General features: G+C 49.9%; 1 long non-coding RNA gene across 1 annotated transcript in view; it reads left to right on the top strand.

Moving 5' to 3' along the window:
* The first annotated feature begins 2,236 nt into the window (after positions 1-2,236).
* The window catches only part of LOC108177477 (uncharacterized), a 54,276-nt gene continuing 38,977 nt past the window's right edge, over positions 2,237-17,535 (top strand). Inside the window, exons 1-2 of the long non-coding RNA XR_001794308.3 lie at positions 2,237-6,347; positions 11,850-12,020. This is a non-coding gene — a long non-coding RNA (uncharacterized lncRNA). The remainder of the gene's footprint in view (positions 6,348-11,849; positions 12,021-17,535) is intronic.

Genomic DNA, 17,535 nt, shown 5'->3' with positions numbered 1-17,535 from the left:
TATTAGCGTTATATACTTATTTTTATTTTTTATGAGTCCAAACATGTTGAGACTCTCAGAAACACTCTGAATTGAATATTAACTAAACTACTTGATTAGAAATTATTTCAGATTAAGAAAACAGTTCATTCAAGAAAAATACTCAGGGCTGGCATTGGGGTGCCCCAGGTTAAGCCTCTGCCTGCAGTGCCAGCATCCCATATGAGCACTGGTTGGGGTCCTGGCTGTTCCACTTCTGTTCCAGCTCCCTGCTAATGGCCTGGGAAAGCAGCGGAAGATGGCAGTGCTTGGGCTCCCGCACCCACGCGGGAGACCCAGGTGGAGTTCCAGGCTCCTGGCTTTGTTGGGGGCCATTTGGGGATGGAATCCCTCTCTCTAACTGCCTTTCAGATCTTTAAAAATCGCAGACAATTAGGAGATGGCACTCCGTCTTGCTGGACTAGGGTTCTTTTGGAACTTAAAGAGCTCCTGTTCATCCCTCAAAAATCCCTCAGGCGCGGTCCTTCGTTCCTGGCGATGCTGGCGCGTAGTGGGCACCACCCGGGCCTGGGCGCCAGCGCGGCCGCCGGGAGCCCGCGGACACGGAGGCCCCGTCGGCCTCGTGCTGGATTCGCTCCCCGGGGCAGGCTCCAGGGCCCAGCTCGGGACGCACGGCGAGCTCTCCCCGGGCAGGCAGGGCCGGGCCGCGGGGGCGCCCTGGGCGGAGACGGCCCCGGGGAGGAGGTGGTAATGAGGCCTCAGGAGGGCTCGCGGGCCCGCAGGCTCCGACGCCACGACGAAGGCTCCAGGGCGGCACAGCGGCCTCCGTCGGCAGCAGCGTGGGAGGGAGAGGCCGGGCGAGGGGGAAACAACAGGGAATTTTGGGGACGAGGGCGCAGAGCCCGGGAGCCCCGTGGAGCTGGGGCGGGGAGGAGGAGGAGGAGAAGAGGGAGGAAGCGCGGGACGCCTGAGGGAGACGCGGGAGGACGGCGGGCTAAGCATGGCCGGGGGGAAGCGGGAAGCAGGCGCAGCCGTGCGCGAGGGGTGGCGGGGCCCCGGGCGAGCGGCTGCGCGTCGGGGAAGGCCAGGCCGACGCGGAGGGCGCGCTCCCGGGCCTCGCGGGGCGGGGAGGGGCCCGGGAAGGAGGGAGGGGGCGGAGGCGGGATCTGTTCCCCTCTTTTCTTCAACCCGGGCGGGTTCTGAGCGACTGCACTGCACGGGGCGCCGCCCTAGGCTACCCGGGGCCCGGCCGAAAGGCGCTCCCCGGGCGAACGCACCTCCCCGCGGGAAGGCTGCGGGCCTCGGCGAACTCATCTGTACAGTGGGGTTTCTTGGGCCTACGCTACCTTTTTTTTTTTTCCCGGGGTGGTGTGGGGGGGAATTCAATGAAATGATGTACACAAGTAAAACTTTGGAGCCCGGCACAGAGCACGCACTCCCAAGGGGTTTGCCTGCCGGTGTTCGGGCCGTCAGGTCGTGAGGAAGGCGGCCCTGGCCACGCGGGAGCAGAGCCGGGAGAGCCTCCCAGGCCGCGGTGCCATCGCGTTCCTGCCGCGCCCGCTGGACTGGGGCTCCGGGCCGGGCCTGGGAGGCTGCCCGGGGAGGTCTGAGGCGCCTCTTGCCGCCGCTGCACAGCCGGGAGCTCTGTCCTGGTTCGGACCTTGTACCTAGTGACATCGCCGTGCAGCCTTCCCTCACCCGCCAGGGCGCGATGAATGGTTCACTTCCGGGTTCACGCTGCTCCTCCAACACGTGTGTATTCTAGCCCTTAGGAAACGGAGCAGGGGTTGGTTATGGTGTCCATCTATGTTACCCCTCCCCACACCTCCCAAAAAAGGTGAGTTCTTGAAGGCAGAGGCCAGGTTGTTTTTTTTTTTTTTTTAAATCCTCTGGCCTCACACTCCCAAGGGGGGTCTGTGGCGGGCTGTTCCCCGCAATGGTGTCTGCCCGGCTCTCTGGGAGCCTCCAGTGAGAGACTCCCCTTACACAGGGTCTTTCCTCTCCCCCTTGGTTTTCTGGGGCTCACTTGGCAGCTCACTTTGTGATTTGCGCTGGGGAGGAGTTTCTGAGTGCTGTAAGTCAACCTGCCCCTGAGTGAACCTAGACCATCTAATTGGGTAATGTGTGCCGGAGGGAATCCTCAGCCCTCCCTCCCTCCCTTCCTCCCTCCCTCCCTCCCTCCCTCCTTATTTCTTCTTTCCTTCCCCCTCCCCTCCCCTCCCCTCCCCTCCCTCCCCCTCCCCTCCCTTTCCTTCCCCTCCCTTTCCCTTCTTTCCTTTTTTTTAAGGTTTATTTGAGAGGTAGAGTTAGAGAGAGGAGGAGACAGAGAGAGAGAGAGAGAGAGAAGTCTTCCATCCACTGCTTCACTCCCCAAATGGCTACAATGGCTGGAGCTGGGCTGATCCGAAGCCAGGACAGGAGCTTCTTTCAGGTTTCCCATGCAGGTGCAGGGGCCCAAGGACTTGGGCCATCCTCCACTGCTTTCCTAGGCCATAGCAGAGAGCTGGATCAGAAGTAGAGCAGCCAGGACCTGAACTAGTGCCCATATGGGATGCCGGCACTGCAGGCGGTGGCTTTACTCACCATGCCACAGCACTACCTCTCAAAATTGTACATATTTATGGGGTACTATGTGATGTAGTCCATGTGTATGTTGTATAATGTCTGATCAGGGTAAATATATTTATACTTGCAAGCATTTAACATTTCTTTATGGTGAAGACATCCAAAAGTTATATCTTCTAGTTTTTAAAATAGAAAAGTATACAGTGCACGAACATTATCTGTCTTCACCCTACCATGCAATAGAAGCCCAGAACTACTATCATGTAGTACCTGTCAGTGGAATTTTCCTAACCCCTCCCTCCGCTCTTCCCTGCCTAGTCTTTGGTAATCCCATTTATATTTTAAACTTCTATGAGATCATCTATTGTTTTAGACGCCACATGTGGGTGAGATCACGTGATGTTTGTCTTTCTGTGCTTTGCTTACTTCACTGAACATACTGACCTCAAGTTCCACCCGTATTATTGCGAATGACAGGATTGCACCTTTTTATGGCTGAGTAGTATTCAGCTGAGTACAAGCACCTCATTTTCTAGGTCACCCTCATCAGTTGATGGACACCTGGGGTTGTTTCGATTTCTTGGCTATTGTGAACAGCACGCGATATACATGGGAGTGCAGACACCTCTACGACAGATGGCTTTCCTTTTCCTTGGATATATCCCAGAAGTGGGATTGCTGGATCATGTGGTAGTTTGATCTTCAGTTTTTTGCGGCACTTTTCCACAATGGCTGTACTAATTTACATTCCCACCAGCAGTGCACAAGTGCTCCCCTTTCTCCACATCCTCACCAACACTTGTTATCTTTTATCTTTTTGACAATACTGTCTTATTGGAGTGAGGTACTTGTGGTTTTGATTTGCATTTCCCTGATGATTAGTGATGTTGAACATCTTTTCATGTACTTTTTGGCCATTTGTCTTCCTTTGAAAAATGGGTTTAGGTCTATTGCCCATTTTTTAATTTTTTTTTTTTTTTGCTTTGACTTGCTTGGGTTCCTTGTATATTCTGCATATTAACACCTTGTCAGATATATAGCTTGCAGATATTTTCTCCCATTCTGTAAGTTGTTTCTTCATTCTGTTGGTTGTTTCCTTTGCTGTGGAAAAGCTCTTTAGTTTATTGGAATTCCATTTGTCTATTTTTGCTTTTATTTCTTGATGCTCAAAATCCTTGCCTATTCCAATGTCTTGAAATGCTTGCTTTCATTGAATAATCTCACAGTTCCAGGTTTCACATTTAGGTCTTCAATCCATTTTGAGCTGATTTTTATAAATGGGGAGACATAGGGACATAGTTTCATCCTTCTGCATATAATATATCCCATTTTCCTAGTACTATTTATTAAAAAGACTGTTCTGGGGCACTGTGTTATGGTAGGTTAAGCATCCACCTGTGGCCGGTTCGAGTCCCAGCTGCTCCACTTCTGATCCAGCTCTCTGCTAATGGCCTGGGAAGGCAATGGAGGATGGTCCATGTCCTTGGGCCCCTGCACCCACGTGGGAGACCCTGAAGAAGCTCCTGGCTTCTGATCGGCCGAGCTCTGTTGCAGCCACTGGGGCTGTGAACAAGTGGATGGAAGACCTCTCTCTCTGTCTCTCCCTCTGTGTGTAACTCTGCCTCAAATAAATAAATAAATCTTAAAAAAAAATACAAAAAACAAAAAACTTTGTTCTTTCTCCAATGGTTGTTCTTAGCTCCTTTGTCAGAGATCAGTTGGTTGTAGATGTGTGGGTTTCTGTTCAATTGGCCAATGGATCTGGTTTTATGCCACTAAATGCTGTTTTAAATACTGTAGCTTTTAAGTGTATTTTATAGTCAGGTAGTATAATGCTTCCTGCTATGTTCTTTATGCACAAGAGTGCTTTGGCTATTTTGGGTCCTTTGTGGTTCCATCCATCTATTAGTAGTGTTTTCTATAGTTCTATGAAAAATGTTATTGGGATTTTTGACAGGGATTCCATTGAGTCTGCAAATTCCTTTGGGTGGTATGCACATTTTAATGACATTGATTGTTTCAATCCAGGGACACAGGATGTCTCTCTATTTTTTTGTGTCCTCTTCAAGTCAGTGATTTACAGTTTGCATTATAGAGAACTTTCACTTCTTTTGTTAAATTTATTCCCAGGTATTTTGCTTTTTTTTTTTTTTTTTTTTTTTTTTTTGTGGCTGTTGGAAATGGAATTTCTTTCTGGATTTCTTTTTTCAGATGATTCATTATGGCTGTATAACAGTGTTACTGATTTCTGTAAATTGACTGTATCCTGTAACTTTGCTGAATTTGTTCATTATTTCTAATAGCTTTTTGGTGGGATGTTTAGGCTTTTCTGTGTATAAGATGATGTCACCCGCAAACATTGACAATTTAAATTCCCTCTTTCCAGTTTGGATACCTTTTGTTTCCTTCTCTTGCCTAACTGCTCTAACTAGGAGCTCCAATACTGTGTTGTTTTGTTTCGGACCCTAGAGAAAAAGCTTTTCCCCACTGAGTGTGATGCTAGCTGTTGGCTTGTTATATCTGGCTTTTATTATGTTGAAGTATGTTCCTTCTATCCATAATTTGGTCACAGTTTTTATCATGAAGCAATGTAGAGTTTTATCAGCTGTTTTTTCTGATTTGATTTTTGTCAAAATCCTTGCATTCCTGGAATGAATCCCACTTGATCATGGTAAATGTTCTTTTTAACATGCTGTTGGATTCAATCTACTAGTATTTTGTTGATGATTTTTGCATCTATATTCATCTAGGATATTGGTCTGCAGCCTGGTTTCTTTTTGTTGTATCCTTGTCTTGCTTTGGTATCAAGGTAATATTGGCCCCAAAGAAAGACTTGATTGGGATCAAATCTGATTGGTGACCTTTAACATTCCTTCCTTGGATAGTTGTATCATTTTATTTTATTTTATTTTTTGACAGGCAGAGCGGACAGTGAGAGAGAGAGACAGAGAGAAAGGTCTTCCTTTGCCGTTGGTTCACCCCCAATGGCCACTGTGGCCGGCGCACCGCGCTGATCCGAAGCCAGGAGCCAGGTGCTTCTCCTGGTCTCCCAAGCAGGTGCAGGGCCCAAGGACCTGGACCATCCTCCACTGCCTTCCCAGGCCACAGCAGAGAGCTGGACTGGAAGAGGAGCAACCGGGACAGAATCTGGCGCCTTGACCGGGACTAGAACCTGGGGTGCCAGCGCCACAGGTGGAGGATTAACCTAGTGAGCTGTGGCGCCGGCCTAAGTTGTATCTTTTTCTGGGTTTGGAAAGTTTGATTGTCTCCTTGAAAGTGCCTTCTACTTCTTTGGCATGCTCAAGTCCCTCTTGAATTCCAACAACTTGAATTTTTTTTTTCATGTTATCCCATATTTTACATAAACTTTATTCATTCCTGTTGGTTCTTTATTCTTTTTTCTCTTGAACTGCATATTTTAAATAACCTGTCTTTGAGTTCACTGAGTCTTTCTGTTTGATCTGTTTTGCTATTGATGCTATTGCATTTAAAATTAAAAATTTTTAAATTTATTTTAAATTTTATTTAATGTACTTTTCAGATGAAGGATTTCTGCTTCATTTTGCTTAATTACTTCCATCTCTGTCAACTCTCTCTATTGGAATATTGAGCCGTTTTTCTGTGTTCTCTTGAATTTTGTTGAGTTCCTTAAAACAGTATTTTGAAATCTTCGTGTGAACATTTGGAAACCTGAATTCCTGGATGGTTGGTTTCTGACACCGTATTTTGCTCTTTAGGTGAGATCATGGCTCCTTGGAAGTTCCTACTGCTTGTTGGAGTACAACATCCTCTGTGCATGAAGGGTGAGTTTTAGTAATCTGGCTTCATTTTTGACTGTTTCTAGAAATTCTAAGCAGTCTGTTCTGCGGAGGTGGGCTCTCTTCCCAATGCTGCACCTGTCAGCCACTGGTGATGCTGGCTGGGGAATCAGACTGCTCAACCAGGCCCACAAAACTCCACTGAGCACCAAAGCAGGTCCGGAGGCACCTATAGGCACCGGCCCGGGGACAGGGACCATTAGAATCTGCTCAATGCTGCATTATTTTCACTGTCACTGAGTTCCAAAATGGTCTTTTGATTTCCTGCTGTCTGTCCAAGGTTACAGGAGGGGTGAACGAGGCAGCTCCTCAGTCAGGCCCTAGGAGGGTCACAACTGGCTGTCACTGTCACCAGGCCTTGTACCACCTGGGGGTGCACACCGCCAGCAAGGGGCTTGTGGTAAACATGCCAAAACAAGTCTGTCTCACTAGGGTGCAGGCCTCCCCCTGATATGGAGGCAAGTCCAGAGAACTGTCCACAGGTGCTGGGCTATGGGTGGATCCCATAAGGATCTGCCCAGCATTGGGCTTCACTAGCCCAGCACTGATTTCCAAGACCCAGTCCCTTGGTCGCTTGTTGTCGGCTCAAGATTGGAGGAGAGTAATAAAGGCAGCTCCAGTCACCCAGATTGGTCCCAGGCTGGTCACATCAGCAATCCTGCAGTCCCTGACCCCACAAGGTCCTAGGGATGCTCTCCAGGCCCACGTGAGTCTGGCACTGACACAGGAATGCAGGTGCCTGCCTGATGCTGAGCAGTCTGCAGGCTCAGGCTGTGCGTGGCAGCTGGCTGGTCGAGGCCTCTGGGCTGCACCAGGTGCTGGGCTTTGGCACAGTAGGCTGATTTTAAGCTCCAAGGCACAGTCCTAAAAGAACTGAGTTTTGAACCCTTGCCTGTCCCTTTAGAAATGGAGCTCTCAACCACCACACCTGCCAACAATTTAGTGCCCTTTCTTTCCACATCACTGCACTGGCATGTGTCAAGGGTCTGCTGTTGATTATCACGGAAGAGAAGGATTATAGCTTGTGGATGAGCACAGAGACCACTGGCGGCCAGATTTCATAGAAAAGAAGGGCGCCCCGTGGAATGGGCGCTGTGGCTGTCGTTGTCAGAAAATACTGAAGAGAAAGGACAGACATAAAATAGTGATGTTAGCGTGGTTACGGGCGAACTTTAGCTCTTTTCTTGATTCTTTAAAACATCCTTAATGTCATTATTTCATAGTCTTTACAAAAAGAACAGAAGCCCCTGGCGTGACGTGTCACAGTTCTGGCCACATGGTGTCGCCCCAGCTCAGTCTAAACCTCCCCTCTCTGTGAATGGAGCAGCCTGGGCTCATTGAAGCAGAGCCTTGAACCTTAGAGCCAGCTCTGGCTGCTGGCACAGGGAGCCTGTGGACAGATGAATGTTTCTCAGGCCAGAGGATGACAATTGATTTGCTTCTGAGGGCCCCAGAGGGCAGTTTTGAGGTTGAAAGTTCGCCCTGGAGGGGACTCCAGGACTGTCTGAAGGAAGGGCACTGCATTTGCAGATCGGTGTGTTATAGCTTTTTGAAATACAGTAGCACTTCCCAATATATAAATAAAACCAAGCAGTAGGCCCTCAATTAAGGATAGGAGTGCTAAGATGCCACATTCTCATGACTAATGTTTCTCTTAATAAAAAAGATTCAGCTCTTAATGCAATTGCAAAGAGTTTTAAAAATGGTAGAACTCACATTTCCGTTTTTGGATATTTATCGTCAGCTTTCACCTGTTTTAGAATTTTGACCTTGTTGCTATGGAGAGCGATTTCTATTTAAAAAAATGTGTTGGCTGAGCAGCAGAGTCGCCCCAAGTAAAATGCTCTTGTATTCAGGGTGGTCCCTGTGCTCTTCTCCTATGCCACTGGACCATCCCCAGGAAGGAGAGTCGGCCGCTGGGACTGGTGCAGGCGTCACCAGCCCACGGCCCCGCAGGGGTGCTTGCACACAGTGGAGCTGTCCCTTCTGCTCACAGGGAACGCTGGGCTGCGGGTGCCTCTGTGCTGTTAGAGTGGGAGGGGAACAATACCAGGTTCCAGCCCCTCCAAGAGCTTGGCTTCCCCACTGTGGGGTGGTGTCTGAGGTTTCTATGGCTGCTGTAACCAGTTATCACCCACTCCATGGCCTAAAACCACACTGGTTTCTTAGAGTTCTGGAGCAGACGTCTGAAGTGGGTCCTATGCTCTGCTGCCTGTCATCCCTGCCTCACACTGCCTGTCTCTTACACAGATCCTTGGAACTGCGTGGGTCCTCTGGGTAATCCAGGATTCTCTGCTCCTGCAAGACCCTTCACTTGATCACATCTACAAATTCCCTTCCTCCACATAAGCTACCATATTCATAGGTCCTGGGAATGTGGACATGGACGTCTTCGAAGGGGGGTGGAATCTGCCATAATACTCATCCATAAAGCAGGGACACAATGTAGCTCAGATAAACAGGACTACAGAAAAGAGAACTCATGGCTCTGCTTCTGACAGAAAAGTATAATGAACATTTTCCCCTACTGCAAAAACGTGAATAGTTTTTACACAGTTGCCATATTGTATACACAATTTGAAACTCTGTTTTTACCAAACAGTATATCATAGCTATATCCCATGTTAATGTGTAATCTAAGAAAGCATCTTTATTCACTACACAGAATTCTGTTGAGTGGATAGACCATATTTTACTTAAGCGTTCCTATTTTTTTGGAAATTTAAGTTGTTTTAGTTTCTTAATATAAATAATTCTGTGATAAATATAGTAAAACTTTATTTATTTGAAAGGCAGAGTTACAGAGAGGGAGAATCAGAGAGAGAGAGAGAAAGAGATAGAGATCTTCCATGAACAGGTTCACTCTCCAAATGGCTGCAGTGGCCAGGGTTGGGCCAGGCTAAAGCCAGGAGCCAGGAGCTTCATCCAGGTCTCCCACATGGGTAATGGGCCCAAGCACTGGGCCATCTTCCACTGCTTTCCCAGGTGCATTAGCAGAAAGCTGAATCAGAAGTGGAGCAGCTGGGACTTGAACCAGTGCCCAGATGAGATTCTGGCATTGCAGATGGCAGGTTAATATGCTGTACCACATACCAGCCCTTGTGATAAGTATTTTTCTCATTTTTGTGTTTATAAGCTTTTCCTTGGGATCGATTCCCAGATGTGGAGGAACTGGATCAAAGGCTCTTCACAGAAAATGCTTTTTGAAGAATTTATCTCAATTTTCAGAACCAGTTGATTGTGTGGTTTAGAATGTAGGATCTTTGGAGGAGCCGTTATTCTGCCTACTGCAGGCTCAGGTTCCTCATCTACATATGGGCATAATAACTGCTTCACAGGCAGCTGGGAAGGCCGGGGGCCCTCCTGTCTCTGGAGAGGTCAACAGTAGAGACCCCTGCAGTGGGTGGTGGTTGCTCTCACGACTCAAGCTCAGCTGGGGGAATGGAGCAGGTGCCTCTGCGCATGACTCAGTTGTCCCAGCCTTCTCCTCTCCGTGCTTGTGTGTGTGTGTGTGTGTGTGCGTGCACGGTGGGGTTGGGGGACAGTTTCCCACAGCAGCCCCTTTCCTTCAGAAAGGCCCAGCAAACCCACGGACCGAGGGTTTCTGCTCAGAACCCCCTGCCCAGAGCTTTTGAAAGCCACACAGCCTCTGAGTGCCATTCCCCAGTGGCTCTGAGCCCGTTAGTCTGGCCTGGAGTCCAGGTGTCTTGTTTTGCCCAAATTCCCCAAGTGACTGTGATGCAGCAGAGGCTGAAATCCACGGATCCAGGCCCATCGATGGGAATGAGAGCTGAGCCTCTGGGAGAGCTGGAATGGGTTCCTGGCAAAGGCAAGGTGTCCAGGTGGCTTTGCGTCCGAGGCACTAGGGGCTATTATCTTCCCTCCCTCTGCCCTCTGGCCCCTGTGTTAACCCAGAAAAACTGTCCAGCAGGAGCTGGTTGAAGCACACTGGATTTAACAAAATGCTTAAGACAGTTGGCTTTCTGCCAACAAACACTACCTCCCTCAACCCAGGAAAAGGCCATGACAGGCCTCTGGGCAGTGGGGCTCTGCAGGGGGAAGCTCTCCTTCTGTGTTCCCCCCGGGGACAAGCAGAAGTGGCCCTGCCTGGCCTGGCCCCTGCCCCGGTCTCCCACTGAGGAGGAGGGGCGGACACCAGGAGACCTGTCTAAGTACTGGGAGACCAGCAAGCGAGGCCACAGGAGGGTACCTTTACTCCACTTGGGACTTTTCCCGAGACTACCAATGACAGTCAGACGGCAGCCCCCTATAGGCTGGCCATTCCAGTGTCCACTTCTAGTGGAAGCAGTGCCCTGGAGGGCTCCAGGTGTGTTGGCTATGTGGATTTTTCCCCTCCCTGGAATTTAACTGCCAGCTTGGTGGGCTCGCTGGCTGACTCTGGCTTCTGTCCTGCGGATGATACTGGCTTCACTCAGAAGCCCTGCTGGGTTTTACATGAGAGCGGTGTGCTCACGTGCACACACACGTGTACATGTGCACATACACAGCTGAGTATGTGGTGCTTATTGTGTGCCAGTCATGTGCTAAGCCCTCCTACTGCTTATGTGTGTTCTCGCACTCCTCACCATAACCCTGGGAAGCAGGTGCTGTTATTTTCTGTGTTTCACAGATGAAGAGATGGTGGCTTCGATGGGCTGCGTCATTTGCCCAGTTACGGAGCTGGTGAAGGGCGGGGCTGGGATTCAGGCCCAGCCGTTGTGAGTCCAGACCTTGTTCTTACTGCACTGCCTTGTTCCCTTTGGAGGAGCCTGAGGGACAGGCTCACACATGCATAGCCCAGCGTCTGTCGCCATCCTCCAGCCTGCCTGGACTCAGTCCACCTGACCCAGGGGCAAGGGGATGACTACGGCCTTGGTCCACCATGGATAGGTCTGGAATTGCTTGTCAGGGGCCTGTCAGTTCACATGCTGGGGAGCCCTGCGTCTCCAGTATCCACCAAGTTGAAGGCTCCCCTTCTCTGCCACACGGCTGGTCCTTTGTCATGGGGTCCCTGCTCTCCTGCCTCCTCCCATCGTTCCCATCCTGTGCCTCCTGTTCCTCTTCTTCCTCCTCTTGCACCTCCCCTTCCTCCTCCTTCTTCCCTTCCTCTGCTCCTCCCCCACCCCAGACCCTGACCTCTGCCTGTCATTCAATTACATTTACCCCACCAGATTCTTCTGCTGGGTGTGGAGTTCCAGGCTGGCTGGGAGCCCTGCCTTGGTGTGAATCAGCCCCAGGGTTGCATTCCCATTCTCTGCCTTGTCTGCCTGGGGCTCCTTCCCAAGAGTTGGGTCCCCAGCCCTCAGCAGGGCCTTCCTGAACGGGCTGCTTGCCGGGCGCGGGATTTGCAGTGGCTGCCTGAGAGGATCTCAGGGCCTTTGGGTATGGTCCTTGGACAACCCTGTTGACCCTTGTAGGCCTCCGTAGCTGCTTGTTGTCCCAGTCTCTGTTCTGCTGGGTCACAGGTTCTTCTCTTTCCTCCTGTAGGAAAAGCTTTTCAGCTTTTGCGCTGTTTCCAAGCTGAAGCCAAGAGAATGCTGGCTGCTGAAGGACTCTGCAGGGTGCCCTAGCCTTGCTCTCCTGTAATTTGGCCATTTAACCCTGCTCCATCTCACGTTCCTCCACGATTTCTCGTGTGTGTGTGAAGGAAGGCTCTGGGTGAGTGTCTAGGCATTCTGTATTGTAAGGCCGCCACAAAACACACCAAACACCGGAGTAAGGGAGAGGTTTTATTGGGGGAAACCTGACAGACCAGAGGGAAGGGGCAAAGAAGGAAAAGAGAGAGAAGGAGAGCATAAGACAGAGATCAAGAGAGAGAGAGAGAGATAGAGAGAAAAAAAATCTTAAAAAAAAATCTTAAAAAAGAGACAGAGAGAGAGATTGAGAAAGAGACAGAGACACAGAGAAAGAGAGCCATGTGTTCAGGAATAGGTCCTCTTAAAACTTTGCTGGGTGGCGGGCATGGAAGTAGGAGCAGCAAATCCCATTAGGATGGGGGTGGGGCTGACACTGGTGGTTGGGCCATGTGGCCACCTGGCTTCTAGCAATGGTGGTGGGGGCTAGAGCCTAGGATGGTGTCCGGGGTGTAGACATAGGTAAGGCTGCGTCATTTTACTGACGTGTCTGAGTACAGAGCACAGGCTCCCTGGGAGAGAGGAGCAGCAGCCTTTACGCTCTCAGTGTGGAGTCTGCGTATTAGAATCACACAGGGACACTCACTGGATGGCCACAGATTAACTGGAAGTTTGACTGTGCCTCTGATTTGAGCCAGATGGGCCCATTGGAAGTCACTGTCAGTTACAAAGGGTTGCTCTAGATTTTACAGATTGGGGAACTAAGGCCCCAAGAGCAGAGGGAGGCAAGGTTTGTGTTGCCAACACCTACCTGTGGCTTCAGCACCCCCTGACTCAGTCCAGGAGAATACTTGGCAGCGGCGGCAGCGTTCAGTACACAAAGAGGCCGATCTAATGGAGCAGTTGAAAACCCTGCAGCCCTGGTAGGCCAGCGTGCTACAATTATGAAGGATGGCAGACAGGATAAGTCCCTGGCTTTCCCATTGGACACGGCGGGGGAGAGGGGACTAGACCCGGAAATAACATGGTCCTTTAAGGGAAGGGACCGTGGGTGCTATCAGCTATTGCTACAAGCATGGGGGAGCAACTAATGAAAGGGACCTGCTGTGGGAATTGTGTCCCCTCCAGTAAGAAGGTACTTCAAAACAACTTGAGGAAAAGTGGAAGCAAAAGATGTTTATTTTGTGCTAAAAAATCTGAAATCCATGCATAGTTTTTTTTTTAGAATATATATTTTTTCATGAACTTGAACTTTCCAAAGACCTCTTGTATTCATGGATGTAAATATTTTTTTGGTACCAGAACAGACTTATTTTCTAATTCCGTTTTTTTTTTCATGAGCATTCTGAACTACCATTGTATGTTGAACCACTTGGTCTTATAAACCGCTAGTATTTGAAACCAGTGCCTTTGCAGACATAATCCAGTTAAGATGAGCTCATAGGGTAGTCCTAATCCAACATGACTGGTGTGCTTATAAGAAAAGGGGCACACCATGGGAAGACAGAGACACGCAGAGGGAGACCAGGTGGTGAGAGGCAGAGGCTGGAGCGATGGGGGACACTAGCCAAATATTGCCAAGGATGGCTGACCCCACCAGAAGCTAAGAAGAGGCAAGGAGAGGCTCCCCCCACCCAGGCTCCCCGAGACACTGGCAATACCTTAGTTTGAACTTCTTGCCTCCAGAACTGTGTGCTAATAAATCCTTGTTGTTTTCAGCCGCTCAGTTTGTGGTGCTTTACTATGGTAGCCTGGGGAACTAACCCAAGAAAAAACATGGGGAGCCTCTACTCTGTGTGTGCCAAGGTTTGGGGCTGTTGTGAGTTGGACACCCCATCCTACTCACCCGGCAGGGGAGATGCCATGACCATGATTCAGTCGGAGAGGGAGGCTGCGTATGGGACCTGGGGTAGAGGGTTGGTGGCAGTGGCCTGTGCTGGTCGCCATCCTCCTCTTCTGCTTTCTTTTATTTCATCCCCCTCCCTAGCTAAGTTGTATTCCCTTGAGTCTGAGCTCTTGGGCTCTCAGTTGGCTCAAACAATAGAACCCAAGGTGGGGGCCAGCACTGTGGCTCAGTGGGTTAAAGCCCCAGGCTGCAGTGCCAGCATCACACATAGGTGCCAGTTCTAGTCCTGGCTGCTCCACTTTCGATCCAATTCCCTGCTGATATGCCTGGGAAAGCAGTGGAGGATGGCCCAAGTCCTTGGGCCGCTGCACCCATGTGGGAGACCTGGAAGAAGCTCCTGACTCCTGGCTTCAGCCTGACTCAATCCATTTGGGGAATGAACCAGTGGATGGAAGATCCTGCTCTCCCTCCCACCCTCCCTCCCTCCCTCTCTCTCTCTCTCTCTCTCTCTAACTCTGCCTTACAAATAAATAATCTAAAAAAATAAAAACAAAAAGAACCCATGGGAACTGCTATGTCCACACTTGTGAACAGTTTGCCTCCCTGGTGAGAAGCTTGCTGGCCCAGCTGTACCCCTGCTCACTCTGTGGGCTGTGTCTTCAGTGCAGCAGGTGAGGAGGCTTAGTGAGACTGGGGAGGTGCAGTTTCTCTGCAGCTGTAGGTGGTTGAGCCCAAGTTGTACGCATTAGCTCGCTTGGAACCAGCGCTTTGCTTGCCAGCTCACACCTTGCCTGACCCTCCTGTGGTGAACATGGCATATCCCTTGCTCATTGTGTAAACTTTGTGAATTATGAGGGGATAACCAATCCCGAGATCCAGGTGTAAGCGAGTGAGGCAGTCTCCTTCCTTTGCTGTGGTGATTGGCTCACGTAGACCAGGTAGGTGACTTTCACTGTATGACTGAAGGAGTTCAGCCACCTTTCTCTGGCTAGATATGAACCAGGAAGCACACAGCCATCAATGCTGTTGGCAGCCATTCTGTGTGTCTGAGGAAAACCAGTTTAAAATGATCTCCTTGGTAACAGAGTAAAGGCTCAGAAAGACATTGGGTCCCCGGTTGAGTCAATCAGCATGCTGGAATCTATCCTATCTCTGGATTCCAGTTAGGTGAGTCAGTACCTCCTCTTTATTTTCCAAACTGACTGGAATTTTTCCTGTTATTTATCGTGGTGGTTCTAAAATATGACATCAGATTTGGTCATGTTCTTCCTTCCAAAAGGTGGAGCCTAATTCCCCTATGCTTAAGTGTGAGTTTGCCTTAGTGATTTCTTTCTAAAGATGAGAGGGTATGGCAGAAGGGATGGTGGGTGGCTCCTGAGAGTGGCCTCATGTGTCTGCCCTACCTTTCCCTGGGGTCTCACTCTGTGGGGCGAGAGCCGCCATGTCATGAGGACACTCAAGCAGCCCTGAGAAGACATCCCTGTGGTGGGGAACCAAGGCCCTGTTCCAGTACCAGCACTAGTTTCCCAGGTATGTGAGGGAGCCATCTTGGAAGCAAGTCGCTCAGCCCAAGTCAAGGCTTCTGATGACTGTGTCCCAGCTGACAGTTTTTTGCTCTTTAATGAAAAATTTATTTTTTTTAATATTTGAAAATAAAAATTTCTATGTATTTGAAAGTCAGAGAGAGAGAGAGAGAGGAAGAGAGAGATAACTCCCATCAGCTGGTTTATTCCTCAAATGCCTGCAGCATCCAGGGCTGGGCCAGGCTGAAGCCAGGAGTTGGGAACTCAATCCAGATCTTCCACGTGGGTAGCAGAGATCCATCACTTACTGCCTCCCAGGGGAAGTATTAGCAAGAAGCTGGAGTCAGAAGCAGAGCCAGGACTTAACCCAGGCACTCGGATGTAGGAAGCAGGTGTCCCAAGCTGCATCTGAGCTCCTGCGCCGAACACATGCACCCATGCTGACATCTTGACTGCAACCTTGAGAGAGGATCTGAGCCAGGACCCCAAGATAAGCCACTCCTTACATTTCTGACTTGCAGAAACTCTGCAAGAATACATTTTTGCTGTTTTAAGCCATTAGGTTTTGGAGTAATTTGTTATGGAGCAGTAGATAACTGATATAGTTGTATCTGATGTTTTCTTCCTAGCTATAATCACTGTGTTCCATTAGTGAGTCTAGCACAGCTCAATTCACTGGGGCCACTGGACTCATTTCATTATGGAAATCCAGAGAAGTGGCAAGGCCACAGAGAAGAAATGGCTGGGTCACGTGTCTTGGTTGTAAGCGTGCCCTGGCCAGCCTGTCATGGCCATCACAGGGTCTTCTCTAGCTCCATGGAACACTTGTGTCCTAGCATAGTGCAAGAGGAGCAGGGTAGGACCCTGGGCACCAGGGAGTGGCATGGGAGTAGAAGAGTTGAACCTGAATGGGGCTTATGTCAGGAAGCAGGCATGACAAAAGAGCATCAGAACCAGTGTGGGTGGATAATGGCAGATGGGATCACCGTCCCACACCAGTGCCTGGGCTGAGCCAGACTGAAGCTAGGAGTCTGGAACTCCATCCACATCTCCCATGTGAATGCAGGGGCTAAGCACTTGGGCCATCTTCTGCTGCTCTCCTGGGCACATTAGCAGGGAGCTGGATCGGAAGTGGAGCAGCTGGGACTTGAACTGGCACTCATGGAATGCAGGTATTGCAGGCAGCAGTTTAACCTGTGCCACAATGCCAGTCCCATGACTTCAATATACATAGATCAGGGTAATTTTAAACGGACAGGAGGGTAATTTACATTTCCCCCTGATGACGGGTTTACGTTCCTATTCCATCTCCTGTGTTAGCTCAAAAATCTTGGTGCTTCAGAATAACAAGGAGAATAACAAGGATCGCTCCTCAGCCTTTTGGCTGAGATCAAGTGCAGAATAACAAGGAAAAGTAGGCACCGGCCCAGGGCTGGCTAGGTGTGTCCTTCTGTTTCTACTTAAGTTCTGATTGCAGTCATGATGGAGGCCTGGTTTCCTGCCTCTGCCAGGCCCCGACTCCAGGGGGCATTCTGAGTGTGCTCCCTGACACTCACAAGCTGAGTGCAGGCTGGCTGGCTCCGGAGCAGCTGTCTGACCGTCCAGGCAGGCACAGCCCAGGGACTGCAGACTGTGGCTGGCTTGGTGGCTGTGGTTTAGGCCTGGGGTATCTCCCTTCTTGTTCTGGAATCTGATCAGCCCCTTGGCACCTGCCCTTTGCTTGTCTGCAGTTCAGAAGTGCTCTCCCCAGCCCAGTCTGCACTGTGGCTTTTGGTTTGGTGAGTACTCCTTTCAAAAGCCCCCCTACCTGCTTCGCTAATTAGGCACCAACTGCCAACTGCAATCACCAATCTTGGGTCTCAGCTGTGGGACTCGATTATCCTCTCTGAACACATGCTCATCTGAGGGGGCATATAAGCCATGGCTGTCGTTGAAGAGCCATTTCACACAGGCTCCCAAAGCAGCCTCCAATTTCATGCAGGAAACAAGTTCCATAAAACCTGGTGTTCATCCAGTGCATCAGGGAGCAGAACAAAGAACTCAGAATTACCAGGATGGGAGCATCTAATTCTCTGATTAAAAAGCACAGAGAAGCTAGTTGGGAAAACAGGGTGGCTGTAAAACGGGCAAGAGATGAGCCTTGCCCACGAGGAGGGAAACCATTAGGAAAGAGAGTTGCAGTTGGCCCTGCGGCCCTTGGTGCCTTTTGCAAACTAGCAAGGAAGTCTGGG

This window comes from Oryctolagus cuniculus, chromosome 1, assembly GCF_964237555.1.
Source record: "Oryctolagus cuniculus chromosome 1, mOryCun1.1, whole genome shotgun sequence".
Lineage (NCBI taxonomy): Eukaryota > Metazoa > Chordata > Mammalia > Lagomorpha > Leporidae > Oryctolagus > Oryctolagus cuniculus.
This window is presented reverse-complemented; position numbering and strand designations above follow the sequence as displayed.